The sequence below is a fragment of the Nerophis ophidion genome, linkage group LG26 (genome assembly GCF_033978795.1).
Source record: "Nerophis ophidion isolate RoL-2023_Sa linkage group LG26, RoL_Noph_v1.0, whole genome shotgun sequence".
NCBI lineage: Eukaryota > Metazoa > Chordata > Actinopteri > Syngnathiformes > Syngnathidae > Nerophis > Nerophis ophidion.
Genome location: NC_084636.1, coordinates 28794571 through 28813583, shown reverse-complemented (window position 1 = coordinate 28813583; position 19013 = coordinate 28794571). Strand labels below are relative to the sequence as shown.

Genomic DNA, 19013 nt, shown 5'->3' with positions numbered 1-19013 from the left:
TCTAGAGCCGTACGTTCCCTACCCCTGTGTTAAAGCATCACATATAAAGGATGTCCCAAAAATCCTGTCATAGTCTAATTACAAATTCTAGCTGGTATGATCTCAATTTTTAACTAGATGTGTAAAAACTCACTAAAGTGCTGGAGAATGCTGTATTAGTATGGTATCTTTGTTTCAAAGGACAGTAAAAATTAACATACAACATATAAATGTGCCAGATTGTAGCCAAGGGCTAAATACCCACATATACAGAACGAGTGTAGACAGTGTGCACATTAAACATTGTGAAATGTTTGTAAAAATTGTTTACAAAATCTATACTTGTTTGATTACATTGGAATTTCACATATTTTTTTTAATTTAAGAAAAATTATTGTTTGGGATTGTAGGAGTTGTAGTTACTATACAGTATTTTCGAATGATGTTTTTTTTTTTTTTGGGACACCTTAAGGTGAGAAGTCTGGTGTCAATTTGAGCTACGGCGTTTATTTATATAAGTCAACAACATACCCATCACATTTGATTCTGGCAAGGTATGTATTATGCTGTTTAAGTATAAAAGATGCATTTCAAACGGGACAAGACTTGGGTTGACAAACAGGTATTCATAGAGTATACAGCATGCATGCGTACATCATTAAATTTGAATGGAAGAAGTGGCCCCTGTTAGGAGGAAAGTATCCACAGTGGAAAGCGGGCATTTTGTGCAAGATGCTCTATCATGTTTAGTTGTGTGTGTGTGTGTGGGTGTGTGTGTGTGTGTGTGCGAGAGAACTCAAGAGAGAACGGAGGCAATTACCCAATCCTAAATCATGATTAGACGGAACAGACTTTTATATTAGCAGTCATCCTTGCAGCAAGAATGGGATCAACATATTTGATTATTGTTTCTTTTTCTTGCCAAACACAAACCATGTGTCCTCTGAACAGTCTATAACATCGTTCTGCCCCACGCCCCCCTCCCAAAAAATGAATCGTCCCATTGTTCTATATTGTGATGCTTTTGAACTCCTGTCAATCGTCAATGACGATTGACACTGAGGAAGTTACGTGTATTTGTGTGCGTTTGTTTGTCAGTTCCTCTGCAAAGCAAACCATTTTGATATCTCGCGGGTTGATGTATTGCATTTGTTTTTTAGCCTGCCGCAGAGTGCTAAAAAACTTGATCCGACATCTGCTCCCTTCATCAAAACACGCAAGACTTTAAACGGTTTAGAAGTTGTAAATCTGTTCAGCTCGACGTTTGCCATAGTTGTTCTTGTTGCTTTTCTCCTATATTAGCGTTAATTCCGGGGATTTGTCGTTTTAAAGTATTATGGTCAAACATGGAAGTGCATCGGTGAAGCTGATCCCGGTTCTCATCATCCTTTTGTAGCATGCCTCATTTCACATTGATCATATTACATCCTTGCCTTCTGGGGGGATATGGAGCTGGAATTTAAACTGCCCTCTCAGCCGTTAGTATAGACTCATACGGGCAGGAAATGTTGAACAAACTTCGGCTGTGGTGTTTATCCCCATGGAAGTAAGACAGTGGGATTCCAGGATTCAAAGGCTTTATTGTCATATGTGGGAATAAATCAAAGCAGTGGAATTCTTACTTTGTGCCTTCTTTATCCTGAGACCATCAGTTATTACACTGGAAATATACCAGGACTACAAAATAAATAATCCAAGTGCATGCCTGATGATTTTATTCAATGTGGTGACACATTTCCTGTGCGCCGATTCGCTTTTATCTGCTGTGCTATAAATACAAGTGCCCTTGAGTACCCCCCAGAAAAAATATTTACACACTTGACCCCCACATGGACAAAAAGAATATCTGGTTTTGAGTGAAGCGTGCACTCTCGCATCATTCGATACCTCGCTTGAGCTCTGGTGGAAAATTGTTTGAGGTACAGAGCAGTGATTGGCTCACCTTTTTCTATCCGACACATTCGGACCTTGTCTGTTTATTGACTCAACCTATAGAAGGATGAGTAATGAGCGTCTTTTTGGGATTGGATCCCCTCGCCTTGTTATCATGCATCCCGTTTCCCCATATGCACTATGGCTGCAACTAACGACTGTTTTAATAGTTGAGTCAAATCGACTTTCTAGTCATTGACTATATTTTAGTGATTAATCAACTATGAAACGTACACCTATTGGGTGGCTCCGATTTTGGCATCGGCTTTTAAATTAATATTGATATTTATTTAGGTATGTGCTAAACAACAATTAAGACAATAAAGATGACTTCTTCATTCGGAAATAATTACTTATACTGTTACTGTGTTGCTGTTACAAAACGAATAACTGATAACAAGAACTTTATTAAACTTTTGTCCAAATAGGAAATGTTGGGGAATATAACAAAACTCTGTGGCTCTATTTATATTTCTGATAATAAATCAGTTTTGTCCATTTAAAAACAAGGGCAGACAAAATGCAAATAAAAACCAAGAATATTTTTAAATGTAAACAAAGGACCGTCAAAAAAGCAGCAATTACAACAAAATAATACCAACTCCAGCTTATTCAAAAAGAATAGAACACTTTGTGATAATGACAATGTGGAAAGAAAGCTGCACACAGGTGTATAGACACTTTTTACCCGGCAGACTTTGGTAAAAGGATAGTTAAATCTATTTTTCACATACCTCTGTTTCTCTGTTGTTAGCTATCTAGCTACCAAACTAACTATCTTACTGAGGACAGTTGTAGACTGCATCCTCCAGATGTCTGATATGCCTCCGCTTTAAATGTTCCCGCGTTTTAGATGTACTGCCATGTAAAGCCAATTTCGCTTTGCAAATACAACAAATTATTTGTGTCTTTTATGTGTTTGTTTTAAATGTTGCAGTGTCTCAAGACATTTTTTCAGTTCTTGTTGCTCCTTGGTTACCGGTCGCATGTTTATTTCCGGAACAACACCAGCGATGACGTCACAGACTATCATCGACAACATCTAAACATTTTGTCAGTCAATACATTTTATCATCGATTTGTTTTTCCACAAATCATTGCACCTCTAATAATCACTATGTTATAAAGTATGCGTAACTAATCAAACCAACTCATACCAGTTCATAATGCATAGTTGTTTTTTTTACCTTTTTTTCCAAAAAAAAGTGGCCTTAATTTCCAATTAGAAGCCCCCTCTTTCCTGTCGAAAAATAAAAAGGTATATGTAACTGATACCACCATGGGTCGCGATAGATGCTTACATGGCATCTGTAAAGCTGAAGTTTACTGTGGAGTTAAAATAGAAAGTAGTGTGAAGCATTGTGCTGCAAAGCTGACCAAATATGTCACCAAAATTATCCAGGTTTAGAAAACTAAATGTACATTGTGTATTTATCATAATTTTGAAAAACATGTTATATTTTAATTAGTGCTGTCATATGATCACTTAAATCAGATTAGTAAAAAAATGCTGTGGATTATTTTAGATTAAATATAATTTATTATCAATATTCTTAATCTATGGTATTATATTAATGGTGGTTTTTTTTAACTGGTTTAAGAAAAAAGGGACTACGTATGCACTTAACATGTTTATTAAAATTTTTTAACATCATGTTCATGTTTTTCTAAAACATTTATCCACTTTAACGTCAACCTGTTACTCCTTTTGTGTTATCAATGTAATTTTAAGGTGAAAGTGCTTCGGTGAAAAGGAAAAACTCCTTCCTGCGAAGCATTGTGCTGCAAAGCTGACAAAAGATGTCACCAAAATTATCCAGGTTTTGAAAACTAAATGTACATTGTGTATTTATCATAATTTAGAAAAACATGTTATATTTTAATTAGTGCTGTCATATGATCACTTAAATCAGATTAGTAAAAAAATGCTGTGGATTATTTTGGATTAAACATGATTTATTATCAATATTCTTAATCTATGGTATATTAATGTTTTTTTTAACAAGTTTAAGAAAAAAGGGATTATGTATGCACTTAACATGTTTATTAAAATTTTTTAACATGTTCATATTTTTCTAAAACATTCATCCACTTTAACGTCGACCTGTTACTCCTTTTGTGTTATTAATATGACATTTTAGGGTGAAAGTGCTTCGGTAAAAAGGCAAAACTCCTTCCTGCAAAATATGAATAACACTTTATGTGGGTCTACAGTTCCGCCATGTTATTTTTTGTAGTCAAATTTCCTCTTGGAACACCAACGTGCTGTAAAGCGTCTTCCATATTGGCTTGTTTACTTTTGCAGCGTGTCACTACCAGATCAACTATGCTACTTGGACTCAAACTGCCTAAAATACGTTGAGAGACAATAAAGGGATTTTAAGTAATTTCGCGCTGCAGGTTAATTGCGTTAAAATTGCAAACAAATTATTAATAATTTGATGGAATATTCTGCATCAGTGTTAGTTTTAACATCCATATATTGATTAAGTTGGATTAATTACTTATTTGTGGAAAAACCTTGGTACAAAATTATGTCCTCCAAGAAACACCTCTCCCATTACTCTTTGCAGTTGAGTTGTGGGGCGGTATAGCTCGGTTGGTGGAGCGGCCGTGCCAGCAACTTGAGGGTTGCAGGTTCGATCCCCGCTTCCACCATCCTAGTTTCTGCGGTAGTGTCCTTGGGCAAGACACTTTACCCACCTGCTCCCAGTGACACCCACACTGGTTTAAATGTAACTTAGATATTGGGTTTCACTATGTAAAGTGCTTTGAGTTACTTGAGAAAAGCGCTATATAAATATAATTAACTTCACTTCACTTGAGTAAATAAACACCTTGTCCTTTGCCACTGTTTCTTATGAGTAGAATTGTTACAGAAAAATATATGATTGAAATAAGTCAGTTGGTTGACAGATAGTTAATTACCTATCACAAGATGGTATGTTGATTATTGCAACATTTTTCAAGCAAAATTCACATTGTGTAACACATAATAAGGTAACTTGGCAGACTAATTACCCCCCCCAAAAAATAGTGATGGCCCCAGGAAGAAAAAGCAGATAATTACATTCTCGTGGTATATATACTGTATACTTAAAAAAAAAAAAATACAAGTCTATATGACATTGAGCCATTATTTTCCACTTAATATGAAATAACTTAACATTAAAAACTTTAAATGAAACTGCACTTACTTCATGCTTAATTTGTCCATTTGAGCTGTATTGACTTTCTGTAGAAAGTCAGCAGGATCTTTTTGGCATAAATATTTATCCAGCTATAATTGCAAGACTTGGGGTTAGGTGTGTGCGTATAGATTTTTTAAAATTTTTTTGTCTTTCTAAATGGCTTTCAGCGTCTTAAATGTTTCACTTCCTGTTGCTCCTTGGTCACGGGTCGCCCTGACATGCACATGTTTACTTCCGGAAAAACACCAGCGATGATGTCACAGACTATAATCAACAACATTTTTTTGTCAGTCAATACATTTTTATCATCAATTTGTTTTTATCAAGTATGCGTAACTAATCAAACCAAGTCATACCGGTTCATAATGCATTGTTTTTTTTTTCCATAATTCCTGAAAAACTGGCCTTAATTTCCAGGTGTGCTGTGAATAAATAAACACTACACCTCAAATAGAAACCCCTCCCTTTCCTGTCGAAAAATAATAAGGTATATGTAACTGATACTACCATGGGTCACGATAGATGCCTATATGGCATCTGTAAAGCTGATGTTTATGTTGAAGTTTAAATAGAAAGTAGTGTGAAGCATTGTGCTGCAAAGCTGACGAACAATGCTACCAACATTCCCAAGGTTTAGAAAACTATATTTATATTGTGTATTTATCATAATTAAAAGAAACATGCATTTTAATTAGTGCTGTCAAATGAGCTATATTGACTTTTTGTAGAAAGTCAGCAGGATCTTTTTGGCATAAATATTTATCCAGCTATAATTGCTAGACTTGGGGTATAGATTTATTTTTTTTACGTCTCTCTAAATGGCTTTCAGCGTCTTAAATTGGCCAATGATTGGGGATGTAATTGCTCTGAGGCTGCTTCTGATGTTCCTTACTGTGATTGGTTAAAGGCTAAGGCTCTCTACGAGCATTTGACACTCGACTACATGTAAAAGTCAGCACTTATGTAATGGACATAATTAAAAGATACATTTTTATCAAGCGTCCATTTTACTTTTAGAGGCGGGGAATGCCGAACAGTAATGAATGCAATGCTAGGCTTCAATATGAACCGCAAATCTATCCTTTTGGGAACATTTGGTGTTTCTTCTATTATGTATAATCATGAATTAGACTTGTATGCTCAATGGGAGTAACTTTATTGTTCGGAAGTTAGTAAATCCCCCCCGAGACAGCGCATGTCTTTGTGTGACTGTGCAATGAGTTATGAGTGCACAAGAGGGTACCGTCACTGCCGCCGCTGCCTGCGAAGAGGGTTAGAGTGTGTGAATGTTTCCAGCGTGTTCCGCTGATTCACAAAGCCGAGGCCCGGTGATGATTTCGCAGCGGTATTCCCGTAAAGCTCACGTCTGACCTGACAAGACGTGGAGGGAATGCTGGGTAATGGAATGAGTCAGACCAGATGGAAGGAAGGAGGAAACACCGATGATCTAAGGGCTTGATTCACATCAATCCTATGTGTATATGGATGCATCGACCCGTGTGAGGTCACAATTCCAAACAAGAATTAACTGGTCTACCTCCGTGACAAAAAGTTGTACTGGGCAAATATTTTGACTCGGGGGTCACCATTGAGATAAAAATGTGTCTGGGGGGCCAAAGTGTAATGTAACATTTAGCTGTGAACATCTGTTGTACAGTACAGTATGTGTGTTTGGATCCCTTTTTTTACAGAACACTAATACCAAAAGTCACTATGTCCGATTTGTAGAAATGTCCGATAATGGCTTTTTTGCCGATATTCCGATATTGTCCAACTCTTAATTACCGATTCCGATATGATACCGATATATACAGTCGTGGAATTAACACATTATAATGCTTAATTTTGTAGTGATACCCCGCTGGATGCATTACACAATGTAACAAGGTTTTCCAAAATAAATCAACTCAAATTATGGAAAAAATTCCAACATGGCACTGCCATATTTCTTATTGAAAGCACAAAGTGCATTGTTTTTTTTAACATGCCTCAAAACAGCAGCTTGGAATTTGGGACATGCTCTCCCTGAGAGAGCATGAGGAGGTTGTGGGGGGTAGGGGGAAGCGGGGGGTGTATATTGTAGCGTCCCGGAAGAGTTAGTGCTGCAAGGGGTTCGGGTATTTGTTCTGTTGCATTTATGTTGTGTTACGGTGCGGGTCTTCTCCCGAAATGTGTTTGTCATTCTTGTTTGGTGTGGGTTCACACTGTGGCGCATATTTGTAACATTGTTAAACTTGTTTATACGGCCCCCTTCAGTGTGACTTGTATGGCTGTTGATCAATTATGCTTGCATTCACTTGTGTGTGTGAAAAGCCATAGATATTATGTGATTGGGCCGGTGCCTTTAAGGTTTATGCCGCTCTGTACTTATCCCTATGTCCGTGTACCACTCTGTACAGGGGCATTTTAAAAAGTCATACCTTTTACTTGTTGAGACCGATAATTTACGATATTACATTTTAAATCATTTATCGGCCGATAATATTGGCAGTCCGATATTATTAACGTTATGACAGACCACCTTAAAAAAAACGGAATGGAATTTTACAGTTTTTTACTGAATGGGACACCCAAAATGTACATGAAGATAAAGAAAGTGGGATTTACAATATTAAATATGAATAATAAAACACTGAATATTAACAAAATATGAACACCTTTTACTTCTCAGACCAGCTCCTCGATAGTTGTGTATCTTTTACATTCAAGCAAAAAACACCAAAAATGTAACAAACAGCAAAATATGAATGCAAAGTGCAATAAACACCTAGAGTATGAGATATTATCACTTTTATGCAGACATAGGTTTTAAAAATCCGCTTCCGCATCTGTTTCTGACACGTGTTTCGGACAGGCTGCTCTGAAAACAAACCCCGACCACTCTGCTTTGTTCATCGTCTGAGCTGCTGTGACGTAGATTACCGTAATAACTCGTATAACACTCAAAAGCGCAGATCTCGACCATTGAAATACTTTCTATAGTTCAAGACTTATTTAAAAACTGCACTGTACATAATAATGGCGGCTACAGTTTTGATGTTAAAGGTAATAAAAAATTATGTAGAACATCCGACAGGCGGGACATGGCTAAAAGGTATCAACATCAATCAATCAGTCAAAGTTTACTTATATAGCCCTAAATCACGAGTGTCTCAAAGGGCTGCACAAGCCACAAGGACATCCTCAGAACCCACATCAGTACAAGAAAAAACTCAACTCAATGGGATGACAATGAGAAACCAGGCCAAAATGTTGTCATTCTTATGTGACCAATAGGGTATGGCATCTCAAGGCAACTCAGAAAGATTCGGAATCTCTGCCAATGCTAAAAGAAAAAAACCCAACAACAAAACAAAATGGTCTTGAGTAAGTGTCGAAATATCTTTGGAATAGTACGAGAAAATGTCCAATCAAGGAAAAGCTACGGAGTTGGCTCAAAATGTGCATCATAAAATAATGTATTTTTAGTTCACATTATGCCTTAAAAAGTGCTTACCCAAGCTTCATACGCTACACTTTTCACTGATGAGGGGGAGTCCGCTGCCAGGTCCTGTGAATTACACAGACTTGTAAAGTTGACCAAGATGAAGACTTTGTTTTTTTTTTTTTGTTCACATTCGGACGCTGCATACCTCGGCTGACCACATGTCTATAGAGGCCACGTGACTCATGCATTTTCAGACGGCGACCGCTTGTTTCGGCGTGTGACTTAGCACACGGCTGGCTTTTGGATTTACATCTGGCCTGTGCCACTTGCTGTTTTTGGCTCCACGCTGACGTGTTTCATCCAGGAAGAATCCGATCGTTAGCAGTTAGGACGACGGTGTCCGCCGTTGGGCCTGCTGCTGCTGCTGCTGCTGTGGGCCCTCGCAGCTGTCGGCTGGAATGACAGACAGCGACACAAAAATGGCAGAAGAGAGTTGTGGCCTTTTGGAATTGGCTCAAGAAACCAAACCAGAACCGAACCAGCCGCAAGAGAACGAACCAGAGGCAGGAGTACTTATTAATGACCATGACCAGTGGAGTTTTTTTCCATGAAGATCCAGCAGATGGCGCTGTAGTTGTTCAAAGAAGATTTTTGCAAGGCAGAAGAATACCGTTAATACTTCAATTTCATGAATTGTGTTCTTCTAAAGTCATTGTGGTCTACAAAGTTAAATAACCGCATGGGCGTTTGAATGGCGCCAGGTAGAAGACATTGTCATTAGCAGCTGTGGCTGTAGGCAACTTCCTGATGTAGTTTAAGTCCACAAGATGCCAGTTGCTGCATTTAAAGTGCATTTAAGTCTCACCTTAAAACTCATCTGTATACCTTAGCCTTTAAATAGACCTCCTTTTTAGACCAGTTGATCTGCCGCTTCTTTTCTTTCTCCTATGTTCCCCCCTCCCTTGTGGAGGGGGTCCGGTCCGATGACCATGGATGAAGTACTGGCTGTCCAGAGTCGAGACCCAGAATGGACCGCTCGTCGGGACCCAGGATGGACCGCTCACCTGTATCGATTGGGGACATCTCTACACTGCTGATCCGCCTCCGCTTGAGATGGTCTCCTGTGGACGGGACTCTCGCTGCTGTCTTGGATCCGCTTTGAACTGAACTCTCGCGGCTGTGTTGGAGCCACTATGGATTGAACTTTCGCAGCATCATGTTAGACCCGCTCGACATCCATTGCTTTCGGTCCCCTAGAGGGGGGGGGGGGGGGGTTGCCCACATCTGAGGTCCTCTCCAAGGTTTCTCATAGTCAGCATTGTCACTGGCGTCCCACTGGATGTGAATTCTCCCTGCCCACTGGGTGTGAGTTTTCCTTGCCTTTTTGTGGGTTCTTCCGAGGATGTTGTAGTCGTAATGATTTGTGCAGTCCTTTGAGACATTTGTGATTTGGGGCTATATAAATAAACATTGATTGATTGATTGATTGATGTCCAGTTGCGATCAAAAGTTTACATACACTTGTAAAGAACATGTTGTGATGGCTGTCTTGAGTTTCCAATAATTTGTACAACTCCTATTTTTTTGTGATAGAGTGATTGGAGCACATACTTGTTGGTCACAAAAAACATTCATGGAGTTTGGTTCTTTTATGAATTTATTATGGGTCTTCTGAAAATGTGACCAAATCTGCTGGGTCAAAAGTATACATACAGCAATGTTAATATCCCTTGGCAAGTTTCACTGCAATAGGGCGCTTTTGGTAGCCATCCACAAGCTTCTGGTTGAATTTTTTACCACTCCTTTTGACAAAATTGGTGCAGTTCAGCTATATTTGTTGGTTTTCTGACATGGACTTGTTTCTCCAGCATTGTCTACACGTTTTAGTCGGGACTTGGGGAAGGCCTTTCTAAAACCTTAATTGTAGCCGGATTTAGCCATTCCTTTACCACTTTTGACGTGTGTTTGGGGCCATTGTCCTGTTGGAACACCCAACTGTGCCCAAGACCCAACATCTAGGCTGATGATTTTAGGTTGTCCTGAAGAATTTGGAGGTAATCCTCCTTTTTCATTGTCCTATTTTCTCTCTGTAAAGCACCAGTGCCATTGGCCGCAAAACAGGCCCAGAACACACCACCATGCTTGACTGTAGAAATGGTGTTCCTGGGATTAAAGGCCTCACCTTTTCTCCTCCAAACATATTGCTGGGTATTGTGGCCAAACAGCTCAATTTTTGTTTCATCTGACATCACATGGACAAAGATAAGACCTTCTGGAGGAAAGTTCTGTGGTCAGATGAAACAAAAGTTGAGCTTTTTGGTCACACGTGCGAATGGGTGCCTTTCACATTTGAACAGATACAGTACCAATTCCCGGTACCTGGGAATCGATACCTGTACTCAACAATACCAATTTTCGGTATTTAAAATGTGTTAACAATATTGGTTTTAATGAAAAATTTATTTTTTTGTTGGAACCTTTCAAATTTAGCTGTTTATGATTACTTCTGTCCAGTTGTTATACCTTGTTTTATTACATTTCTGAGTCAATGTCTTTGTGGGCATTGAAAACTGCATCATTACCTAGAGGCAGTTTGGTTGAGTCCACTCTCAGTGCTGCTGGAGGGATGACCAAGTGTTAGAATTAGGGATGTAATATTACATTTTTATATCACGGTTATTGTGACCTAAATTAGAATCGTTATTATAATTGCAAATTTGTTGAATGTGCTCAAAAAGTACTTGTACACACGCTGAAATCCTTTGATTTGTAAAAAAAAAAAAAAATAGAATAGACATACTGGTAGAAAACCCTCTATTTTTCATGGGTTTTTTTCCCTTATGCTTCACTGATAGTTTTAGTCTTAGTATTTTATTTGTTTTAATGGATAAACACTTATTGTTTTAAGTATTGTTTCATCAATCAATCAATCAATGTTTACTTATATAGCCCTAAATCACTAGTGTCTCAAAGGGCTGCACAAACCACTACGACATCCTCGGTAGGCCCACATAAGGGCAAGGAAAACTCACACCCAGTGGGGCCCACATAAGGGCAAGGAAAACTCACACCCAGTGGGACATCGGTGACAATAATGACCCAGTGGGACGTCGGTGACAATGATGACTATGAGAACCTTGGAGAGGAGGAAAGCAATGGATGTTGAGCGGGTCTAACATGATACTGTGAAAGTTCAATCCATAATGGATCCAACACAGTCGCGAGAGTCCAGTCCAAAGCGGATCCAACACAGCAACGAGAGTCCCGTTCACAGCGGAGCCAGCAGGAAACCATCCCAAGCGGAGGCGGATCAGCAGCGCAGAGATGTCCCCAGCCGATACACAGGCAAGCAGTACATGGCCACCGGATCGGACCGGACCCCCTCCACAAGGGAAAGTGGGACATAGAAGAAAAAGAAAAAAAACGGCAGATCAACTGGTCTAAAAAGGGAGTCTATTTAAAGGCTAGAGTATACAACTGAGTTTTAAGGTGAGACTTAAATGCTTCTACTGATTTTACACTTAAGCACTTTCTGATTTATATCAATGAAAAGTGGGCGGCAAATTATTATTGTTTATTTGTCGTGGGCTTTCTGTCCTTTAGTTGTCCTACTTTTTTCAGTGGTCATTAGACGCACTGTAAAATTACTTCCGTCTTGTATTCAGATCGATCATTCTGTGCCATGGCAGCATAGGTTCAAGGGGCTGAATTTATTTTAGTTGCTCAGCCTCTGTGTTTTTATAAGTTTAGAGTGAGGTATGCGTTTCTTAATGGGGAAAGACGTAAATGTATCTTGTTTTCATGTTAGTTCCCAGTCAGTTCATGAGTTTATCAAAGTGCAGTTATCGATCACGGTTTTTCGGTCATTTTAATTTATTGCTACATCCCAGAGCCAACTGAGTCTGAATCTGGATGGGACTGTTCTATTTTACGTGAATCGGTGCCCGGTCAGACTGGTGGGATTCGTCCGTTCTTTCTAGGGGCCGCGCTCGCCATTTCTGCTGCATAAAGCTTTTGTTTACATGGTTGTACTGTGAGAGAGAGGGCAAAACAATTATGAAAATTTATGGCGCAAAACAAAAAGTTTAAGGGACCATACAGAGACAGACTGGATCCTATTCATAAGGCTTGCTACCTCATAAAAAGTTGAATTGGTGGAATTGAACCGAATGAGCACATCCATTGGACAAGACATGTGAACTCATTAATTTATTTCATATGCAGGTTGCTCTGAAATGAACACACATCCATTATTACTTTTAAAATACTCTGATCATGGCATTTCTTCTACAAATAAAAAAAACTATTAATTCATATTTGGGCTTGCACATGACTAAAAGTAAATAGACAACATGCTTTTTTCCAAAATTGGCTAACGCTAACAGCATACTAAATGCTATGTGTGTAAGAGAATAACACAGGCTTTGATTCAAACTTACCAGTTCCGTGAACACACCTGGTGATGCCGTTTAAAGGGATGTTTTGGCAGTTAAAGTTGCAGCTGGGTTATGGTTAGCAACTAATCCCTACCCTAATACTACAACTTTACGACCTAGTCTTGCATTTAGAAGTAAATAAGCTATTCAGATGCCCATAAAACCCACAATGCATTGTGTTTACTATGGCACCCTTTCAAGCTTCATATAAATGCTGGCTGAGCTATTTGCTCCTTGCCGTTATTACAACCTTGGTTCTGTTGCCGCTGTGTTTTGTAATAAACTTGCTAATAACGGACCTTGTGATCAAAAGTAGCTGTTTGTCTTTCCACTTTTAAATATACTCCAAATTAGGGCCGGGCAATATATCGATATACTCGATATATCACGGGTTTGTCTGTGCGATAATAAGAAAATTACTATATCGTGATATTCGAGTATGCGTTCTCACGCAGTTGCTTTTAGCTGCTGGCATTACACTATATCAGGGGCGCTCACACTTTTTCTGCAGGCGAGCTACTTTTCAATTGACCAAGTCGAGGAGATCTACCTCATTCCTATTTATAATTTATATTTATTTATTTATGAAAGAGACATTTTTGTTAACAAGTTAATGGTGTTTAATGATAATACAAACATGTTTAACACACATAGATTCCTTTCTTTCATGAAGACAAGAATATAAGTGGGTGTATTTGATTCTGATGACTTGCATTGATTGGAATTAGACAGTGGTGCTGATAACGTCCGCATTTTCAAATGGAGGAAAAAAAAAAAAGTCCTCCTTTCTGTCCAATACCACATGAAAGTGGTTGGATTTGGCATCTCATTTGTCCAACTTGCATACTCGTTTTTAAACACTTTGTTATGAGAGTAACATATGTGTGTGGCCCTTTAATGTCTGGCAGCAGGTGAGTGTGCGGGTGGGCAAGCAAGTGAGAAAGCGGTCGCTGAGGGCGGGGGAGAAATACATTGGCATCAAACTCCGTAGCTTGCTAGCTTGTGCACGCTCGCTTTCTGAGACTCTTATTTTGTTAGCACAGGCAGGATGAAACAGGTCTTTTATGGTGAAGACAGGAACTGTGCAGTCGGTCTTTAGAGTTTTGACAGTAGGTACGGAGTCTCTAGAAATAAAATGTGTTTCTCTGCGTCCGCCCTGTTAGTGATTTTTTTCTTAAATATGAGCTCGCAGCAGCCAGCGTCATCTCACAAGATCCTCGGGTGCCCAGAATGTCAAACAACTGACGAAAGTGAAGTCTTGGTATGATTGATGATTGCTCATTTTTATGTCTATTTTTTAATGCCTGTCTTGAGATCGACTGACACACCCTCCGAGATCGACCAGTCGATCGCGATCGACGTAATGCCCACCCCTGGACTATATGCATACTCTTCCCACTCTTCCTTGTGTCTACTTCTCACAGACCGCAAGCGCACCTTCTTACACACGTCACATACTGTCACGTCATATGTCACTTATGTGTACGCCCTCGCGGAGCAGAGAGGTAGCAGCATGGGTAACGTTAACTGTGACGCTAGCAGAGCCATGCGAGTGGTAATACGAGAGAAAGAAGGTGCGAATCTGGTAAAAAATGAAGGAAGAATTAATTCCCAAGAAAAACAGCACGGGGTCCATCGTCTGGCGGTGGTTTGGCTTCAAGTGGGAATATCTCGAACAGACAACCGTAATTTGTCAAGTGTGGGGCAAAATCGTTGCTGCAAAAAGTAGCATCACTGCTAATATGTAGCATCATTTGCAAAGTCACCTGCTAGAGAATCAAGAGTGCTTACTCCGCATGTCAACATCTCCGTTCGGTGCCACACGACCACACCATCAAAATGGCGAGGCAAACATTTCCAGATCAACACCGTTTGAAAAAATCTGTCAACAACAAAAGGAGGTAATATCTGCAGTAATCTACCACATATCGATGGACGAACACTATTTGATTTCCTATTATGCAGCTCATTTTTATTTGACAGTCTATCTTGTGTGACATCATGCACAAAAGTACACTTTATTTGTTTTAAAATATTGTAGTGGCGTTCTGTACAAAAAGTGCACTTTAGTGTGGTTTGGATATGTCATATTAGTGACATCATGCACAAAAGTGCACTCATAGCTTGTTTTAAAACATCTCTGACAGTCTTGCACTTTCTGTTTTGAAATGACATGAATGTTTGTGCCACTGCTTAATAACTGTTTAAGAAATACAGTTTTGGTCACTTGACTTAGTTGTGATTTCCCTCTCTGCATGAAAGTTTAAAATGAGCATATATTAATGCGGTATGAACAAGAACGTTTTAATGTAGACACATAGAATCATCATACTGCTATGAATATATGTATCAAGTATTAATTCAAGGCTAAGGCCAAATATCGAGATATATTTTGTGTATCGCGATCTGGCCTTAAAATATGGAGATATTAAAAAAAGGCTATATCGCCCAGCCTTTCTTCAAATGTACAAAAACATTTTTGTACTGTGTAACATTTTATTTCTTTTTTTTTCTGAAATAGCACCTTTGGTAATTATCGCTATTATAGCTTACAACTAACGCTAGCAACTGTATATGACTAACCATTTCCATTTTTTCCTATGGGAAAATATGGTCAAATTGGATGTTAAATCAGTATCTCGAAATTAACTGTTTAACCTTTATTAGTTCCACTAGACATATTTCATATTTAATACTGACTTGTTGCATTATTTTTATGCATGGAAAAAGTCTGTGTTTTTTTTGTCTGATGCAATGGTCCTGCCGACTCTCCCTGTCCTTTCTGCCCAGAGAATTAGCATTGTGATGTGAAAGTTCCTGCTAGTTTCACATAAAGTTCGATATAATGGGGTCTGTAAAATACCGATCGCATTATATATAAATCCACATTTTATTATATTCTTTTTATTTTGAAAGAATATAATAAAATGATCCCAAAACCAAGTTTAATGAAGAAAAAGACTACATTTCACAATACATGCGTTATCCAGGAATAACAGACTTGATCTTTTACATCCATCCATCCATCCATTTTCTACCGCTTATTCCCTTTCGGGGTCGCGGGGGGCGCTGGCGCCTACCTCAGCTACAATCGGGCGGAAGGCAGGGTACACCCTGGACAAGTCGCCACCTCATCGCAGGGCCAACACAGATAGACAGACAACATTCACACTCACATTCACACACTAGGGCCAATTTAGTGTTGCCAATCAACCTATCCCCAGGTGCATGTCTTTGGAAGTGGGAGGAAGCCGGAGTACCCGGAGGGAACCCACGCATTCACGGGGAGAACATGCAAACTCCACACAGAAAGATCCCGAGCCTGGATTTGAACCCAGGACTGCAGGAACTTTGTATTGTGAGGCAGACGCACTAACCCCTCTTCCACCGTCAAGCCCTGATCTTTTACAATGCTGCATTTATATCAGCATTTGTGAAGCTATTACGCTTCCGCTTGACAACATTTTCTTTTGAACCTTTACTAGACATGTCAATGTCTTCATAGCGCATGTGGTATAGCTGGGTTGCAATCACGGGACCGCGAAACACTTGCGGGTTTCAGATGAGTCCCGTTAGGCTACTGTTTATTTACCTGCACCAGTGCATATTTGGGCGTATTTTGAAGGGTTTAGAGGTTCATATAATCATGAATAAATATTTAAAATGGATGGAGTGTATTTATACACTCTGAAGAAAAATTATTTTTGAAAGATTTAAACCATTCATGATCACCAAGACGTTACTGCTCACTATGACTTCACTTCATTTGACACTCACACAGATTTAGAGAAGAAAAGATTGGAGGCACATCATGTCTTTACATCTGGAGGGGTTCACAAATTAAGCATTAATACGTAAAAGACAATTTTGGATTAATTCGTGCATCGTTAAGTAACATATTTGATTGACATAACGAGTGCCGTGTTGCTGTGGTCGTGACACTAATGAGAAATGGATACGTTTGTTTGCATTTGATTTCCTGTTACAAATATTAGTCTCATGTACAGTTCTGCAGTTTTTATGATGTGAAGTTCATATTTTGTCTCTATTTAGCTATTGATGTTCCTGTTGTTTAGCAATGTTTGCTGGTGATATCAAGGTTCAGTATATTCTACTGAGCCTATGAGAGATTTATTCATCAATTTTATTAATTTCTTGATACTAAGAAATAGCACCGAAGATGTTATAATGTCGTCATCCGTGTCAAATAAAGCACTTGGCTTTCCTGCACAACGATGCTTTTAGTTTCTGGGATGAAAATGGACAATACAAATACCGTGGATTGGGCCAATTATCACCGTGAGAAGGACATGCAGTAGAAAATGGATGGATGGGCCAATAATCACAACATTTATTACTAGAACTTAACATGATGTTAGTTTATTTGCACAACCAGGAATATGAAGTTCTATTTAGGCATTGAAAAACCACTAAAGAACACAAACTAATGCGATCTCTAGTCCTTTTTTTTACGTTTAGTTCTGCTCTCTAACACTAACTATATAGTAGAGCAGTGGTTCTCAACCTTTTTTCGGTGATGTACCCCATGTGAACATTTTTTTAATTGAAGTACCCCCTACTCAGAGCAAATCATTTTTGGTTGAGAAACAGAGATAAAGAAGTAAAATACAGCACTATGTAGAATAGAATAGATCTTTATTGTCATTGCACAAGTACAACGAGATTAATTTTTTTCTTGGTCATGTCATCAGTTTCTGATTTATTAAATTGTATAACAGTGCAAAACGTTGCTCATTTGTAGTCTTTCTTGAACTATTTGGAAAAAATATATTAAAAAAAACTAAAAACTTGTTGAAAAATAAACAAGTGATTCAATTATAAATAAAGATTTCTACACATAGAAGTAATCATCAACTTAAAGCGCACTCTTTGGGGATTGTAATAGAGATCCATCTGGATTCATCAACTTAATTCTAAACATTTCTTTACAAAAAAATACATCTTTAACATCAATATTTATGGAACATGTCCACAAAAAAATCTAGATGTCAACACTAAATATTGCATTGTTGTATTTTTTTCACAGTTTATGAACTTACATTCATATTTTGTTAAAGTATTATTCAATAAATATATTTATAAGGGATTTTTGAATTGTTGCTATTTTTAGAATATTAAAAAAAAAAATTCACGTACCCCTTGGCATACCTTCAAGTACCCCCAGAGGTATGCGTACCCCCATTTGAGAACCTCTGTAGTAGAGAATAAACTTGATTGCATCACAGAAAGTTTCTCAAACAAATCAAATGTTTAAACAAACATTTTACAAAGTGATCGCTGCAGACACCAGCATTGTCCGATTGTATTCCACAATAGGATGACATTGATATTTGTAAGAGCAAATTTCTTCGACACACTTTTGCTTTTTCCCTGACTTTATTACCTTTATGAACCACTTATTTTGGTACTGTTGGTTCTTCCATAAAGATTTACTGTGTAAAACATTTGGTGAAAAACAGTGCGATTGACTCTAGTTGAAATAAAGGCACGAACATTTGGGGTCCACGGCACGATTAAGTTTGTGGGACTGCACAATTTCGAACTCTGAGTATACATAAAGTTTAATTGGATTGTGAAGTTTTAAAATGAATCACAGACTTTTGTTGCCTTTTTGGTTTGGTTAGCCTATTGTCGTTAGAAAAGAGTGGCTTGTGCCCCACCATTTCTTCATTTCGAAGGCCACATGAACGTTCCTAGGATAAACTTTGCCATTTCTTATTGAATCTGCGTAGCCTTCAACATGACCAAATACCGCCGACTTTTTATAAGTCTGGTCTTTTTTCCCCCCGAGTAATCAGACATTGGTTTCAACCGAGTGGCCACAAACAAAACGGGCAAGAACGTTGCAAGCCCATGCAGTTTTTACGCCTTCATTAGAGTGCTGGCCAGAAATCTACAGTTTTATCCTCGCGTTTAGCTTTGATTTGTTTTTTTTTTAGCCAGGAAGCTACCGCAGGGCAGTGCCCGAGCATGGCAAAAAGCCATTGGCTGGCGCAGTCCCGCAGGACCATGTACAATATTATATAG

General features: G+C 38.6%; 1 protein-coding gene across 2 annotated transcripts in view; it reads left to right on the top strand.

Moving 5' to 3' along the window:
* LOC133543801 (zinc finger protein GLIS1) overlaps positions 1 to 19013 on the top strand; it is a 338673-nt gene that overhangs the window by 77361 nt on the left and 242299 nt on the right. The gene's annotated exons all lie outside the window — the stretch shown is intronic.